Below are 5,307 nucleotides of genomic sequence, written 5' to 3'. Positions count from 1 at the left end.
TGTTAATTTTTTATATTTTATCATAAATTTCACTTTGGAGTAGGGATATACAATTCTGGTACACAGTACACCTTTTCTTTTTCAGTATGCCAAAGGAAACCTTTATTTATAAAACATTAATTGAGCAGAGGAAATTTTTCTCTTTTTTCCTCTTTTTTTATTCTTGTTTTTTATTGAACTGTAATCGATTTACAATGTTAGTTTCAGATATACAGCAACGTGATTCAGTTATATGTCTACATGCATATATATGTATTTTTTCAGTTTCTTATCCATTATGGTTCATTACAAGAAACTGAGTATAGTCCCTGTGTTATACAGTAGGCCCTTGTCAATTTTATATATAGTAACATATGTCTGTTAATCCCAGACTCCCAATCTATCACTCCCCCCACTGTCCCCCTCGGTAACCAGTTTGTTTTCTATGTCCGTGAGTCTATTTCTGGTTTGTAAATAAAATTTGTGTTTTTTTTTAGATTCCACACATAAGCAAGATCATATGATATTTGTCTTTCTCTATCTGACTTATTTCACTTAATATGATAATCTCTAGGTCTATCTGTGTTGTTGTAAGTGGCATTATTTCATTCTCTTCTATGGCTGAGTAGTATTCCATTGTATAAATATACCACAACTTTATCCAGTCATCTGACGATGGACATCTGGGCTGTTTCCATGTCTTGGCTATTGTACATAGTGCTGCTATGAACACTGGGGTGCATGTATCTTTTTAAATCAGAGTTTTCTCCGGATATATGCCCAGGAGTGGGATTGCTGGATCACATGGTAAGTTTATTTTTAGTTTTTTAAAGGAATCTCCACCCTGTCCTCCACAGTAGCTGCACCAATTTACATTCCCACCAATGACATTTTCTCTAGGCTGATAGAATAAAAATATAGCTGACTGTAAAAATGCTCTCGCCAGGTAACACGCATTTGGAAAAGTGATGAAGACTTTCCAACAATTAACATGTAACTGACATATTACGCACAAGACGTGAGTCTGTATCGAAAATGAGATGTTACAGGTCATGTTATTTTCTCCTTATATTTTACCTCCAGCAATACCTGAAGGCCCCATGGATTAGCCAGAAAGTATTTTTAAATTCTCTATTTAAAATGTAGTACACTTTTTTTTCACATATTGTAGAATTCTTTTTTTTTTTTTGGTAGACAGTTCTATGAATTTTGACAAATGCTTAGACTCATAAAACCGACAACACAGGCCGTTTCCCATTCCCACTCCCCAAATTCCTTCATGTGCCCCCATCAACTCCACTTCCCACTTCAGCCCCTGGCAATCACAGATCTGCTCTGTGTCACGACAGTTTTGCCTTTTCCAGAAAGTCACGTAAGTGGAATGACAGAGTAGGTGGGCTTTGCCTCTGGCTGCTTGCACTCTGCGTCATACCTCTGAGACTCACTCAAATTGTTGCATCAGTAGTTTGCTCCTCTCTGCAGCTGAGTTTTGTTGTGTGGATGTACCACGGGGAACGGACGGGGCAGGTCAGGCTGGGCCTTGTGGGCGATGGGGAGGACATGGGCTTCTGCCCTGAGGGAGCTGGGAGCCCTGGAGGGCTGTGGGCAGAGGAGGGTCGCGGTCAGACCAACATTTCACTTTATTCTTATTTTTTACAGTTTTTATTATGGGATGTTTCAAACACACAAAAAAATAGAGCTGGCAGTGTCATGAGCCACCCCCAGCCCACAACGCACCCACTGCCTGGGTCCAGTAACTGTCAGCGTGGGGGAGGGTGGAGCTCAGTGGTAGAGCGAGTGCTTAGCATGCACGAGGTCCTGGCTTCAATCCCTAGTTCCTCCATTAAAAATAAATAAATAATCCTAATTACCCGTCCAAAAATTTTTTAAAAAACAACTGTCAACGTGGAGTTGACCTTGTTTATTTCCATGCCTTCACACCCCTGCTGGATGCTTTAAAGCCAACCCTACCCAGCACATTACTCCAGGCTTCAATGCCTTAGCGACAAGGATTCCCTTCTCTAACTGAGTCCCAGAGCCACTGTCCCACTCTAAAAAGCATCCCTTCTTCATGTCACCCGAGATCCAGGCAGTGTTCAGGTCCCCCACTGCCTCACAAACATCTTGTTTGCATTAGGATCCAGCCGGCACCTACACAGGGCACAGATGTTGGGCCCCACCCTTGACTGACAATCCCCGGGGCCTCATTTGGGTTCATTTTATGATGCACCTTTTCCTAGCTACGTGCTTCCACTGAACTACAAAGCTGGCATCTGCTGGCGTGGAACTGGGTGCAGGTCCTGGGGCGCCACTCGCCAGGTGTTTGCCTGCTGTATCCCTGGTTCTGGTGGAAACACTTGGAGTTGGGAGAACACTGATCACAAATCTAGAATTTAGAACAACTGCTTGATTCTTGTATCCAGCACCTTGTTGATCATGAACAAAATAATACAGTTTTCCTCCACGGAAACCACCGAAATGTCACTTGCAATCAATGTCAACCAGCTCTTTTGCTCCCCAAATGGACAGTGGAAGGTGTCTGGAGACATCTTTCGATTCAAACAAATTGATATGTTGGATTTGTGAGTTAAATTACATGCTTAAGGGGGATCTGATTAAGGAAACATGTGTGGCCAGTGTTTTTATGTTTGGGAAATTCTGATTCGTTAAATTCACAGGCTCATTCAGCATCACTCTTTTAGATGTTTATGCAACTCAGTTAGTCTGCTTGGTCCGCCGTAACAAAATGCCACAGAACAGGTAGCTTAATAGAGACTTGTTTTTGCTCAGTTGCAAAGTGCTGAAATTTGGAGATGGAGGTGTCAGGAAGCTGGTTTCCCAGAGGCCTCTCTTTCAGATGGCTGGCTTTGCGCTGTGCCCTCCTGTGTGGAGACAGAGAGCTGGTTTTCTCCTCTTCTCAGGACTTCAATCCTATAGGATTAGGGCCCCACCCTTATGACCTCATCGAACCCCGACTACCACCCTCAAGCCTCCGTCTCCAAATACAATCACACTGGGGATTTGGGCCCCAACATACAGATCTGGGGGAACACAATTCAGTCCATGAAAATAACTATTGACTTATGTTATGCAAATGTCTAGGAGAAAGCTGTTTAATAGATTTAAGGATGAACACATTGAAAGTCAAGCAAGGTTAAGGAGGGGTGGTTGTCCTTCGCTGTACACAAAAGGCTTCAGGCAGTTCATGAGTGTGTATGGGCCCCGGGCAGCCTCTGGAATCTGCACTGCCCTCTACCATTGGGCTAATGACCATGTGACCTAAAGTCTGATTATTGATGAATGTCCTGTAATGTGGCTGCACTAATTCTGACCACAATATATGAGAGCACCTGTTTCCCCACATCCTTACTAATATAAGGTCTTCTTCAACCTTTTTGGTCTTACTGAATCGGACAGGTGGAAATTGTGTCATATTTTCTACGGCATTTCGCTCTTGACTGAGAGGGAGCATGTTTTCCTGTTTTTAAAAGCCGTTTTAAAATTTGTTTTCAGAGAACTGCCTATTTCAAGCCCTTTGCCCATTTTCTCATGGGTTATTAGTCTTTTTATTATTGATTCATTGGAGGTCTTTACATATTAAGGACATCAGGCTTTTATTTAATAGATATGTTGTCGTTTTTTTTTTTTTTCAGTTCACTGTTGATCTTTAGATTGGTGTTCTTTGCTATGAGGAAAACTAAAAACTTTTTATGTAGCAAGATTTACTCTGTTTCTCTTTTATGCCCTTTGGGTGTTCATGATGTACCATCTTTACGGCAGCCAACCAGAGCAGAATTCTCCTGTGAGAGTTGCTTTCCTGCAGGAGACTTCAAAACGTTTTCTCATCCGAATGGGCCCGTATACACTTGGCCCCTATATTCGAGCTGTTTAAGAGTCTCCTTCAGAAACTCACAGACTACTCTGGATTTTACAACTGCTCTATGATCTGACATACAAACCACTCTCGTCTCCTCCTAGGCCAAGGACAGGCATGACTAATCAATCCCCGGGTATCTAGGTAGACATGGGAGTTGGCTTCAAACCTGCAACCCCTTGGCCAGTCCTGCTAAGTTCCCTACTTTGAGCCTTGCAGGACCATGAAGAATGGCCTCTGTGGACCCAGAGGGGCTGAAACCCTGATGAGTCAAGACGAGGAAGCTGAGGACATGGAAGTAGACATAAGCCAAGAACCAGGTAAGTTGTGTGTGGGAGAGAAAGGTGCGCTGACTCAGCCACAGCTTTTTATGAAGGAGTCTGGGCCCAGAGAGTCCAGCCACTCCCTGCCCTCGGGGGCCAAGTCTCTACACTCAGTGGGGAGTGGAGGTGGCAAGAGCAAGTGGGAGACAGCTGGCCATGTCGTTCAGAACGGAGCTCCGCTAGCCGGGTGACAGTGGGCGAGTCACTTGCTCTTTCCAAGCCACGTCTGTATCACTGGCTGGGGGTGGGGGACACTGATAACAGCACCTCCCTATTAGGATGGGGAGCCTGTGTGGGTAAAGCACGTACATACGTAGCAGTATATGTTACATATCATATATTATATATAGTGCAGATGCAGTGTGTGTGCATATGTATGTGGCAGACACAGCAATATGTAACAGTTAACGTACTGCAGATATGATATATACAGTGAAAATCGTATCTATATAGTGCAAGTCTAATTATACACATTCATGGTGTAGATGCAATTATACATACGGCACAGAAATAGTTATATATGGTGCAGATGTAACTGTATATACGTTGGGGCAGATGTAATGATATATGTAATACAGATACATGTATATATAAAATAAACATAATATAAACAATATGGAATTCTAGTTAACAATTCAAATGCTAAACGTTGATTCAAATCAAATGATCCACGTGTTGAAGAGTGGGATGGATGGACAGAGGCAGCTTACTTTGAAATGTATCAAAAGGACCACGCTGTGAAGGTTGGATACACAGACGGATGGCTGGGTGGAGATGTGTTAAGGCACATACAGCAAAATGCTGGCAGGTGTGGATCTGATGCTGAGTGCGAGGGCGTTTGCTATGCAATCCAACTTTTTGTGTGCTTGAGAATTTTCATAGTCAATTGTTGAGGGGGTAAGGAAGGGGTAAATAGGAGAGGGGGAGCTTGCATAGACCAGCGCTGACCATGTGACTGTGTCACTTGAGGAGTGGGGTTCTTTCAGGACAGCCCCCCACCAAGGTTGTTAAATTAACAGAAGCGTCGGTCACCTGACCCTGTTTGCAGTTACTCTAAGGCTATGGACCATTCATCGAGACGGAGAAGTCCTTCTGAGGCTATCGAAACATGGGCCAGGCCATGAGATCCCC

The sequence above is a fragment of the Camelus bactrianus genome, chromosome 22 (genome assembly GCF_048773025.1).
Source record: "Camelus bactrianus isolate YW-2024 breed Bactrian camel chromosome 22, ASM4877302v1, whole genome shotgun sequence".
In the NCBI taxonomy this organism is placed as follows: Eukaryota; Metazoa; Chordata; class Mammalia; order Artiodactyla; family Camelidae; genus Camelus; species Camelus bactrianus.
The sequence above is the reverse complement of the archived record's forward strand: the minus strand, read 5'-3'. Positions refer to the sequence as shown.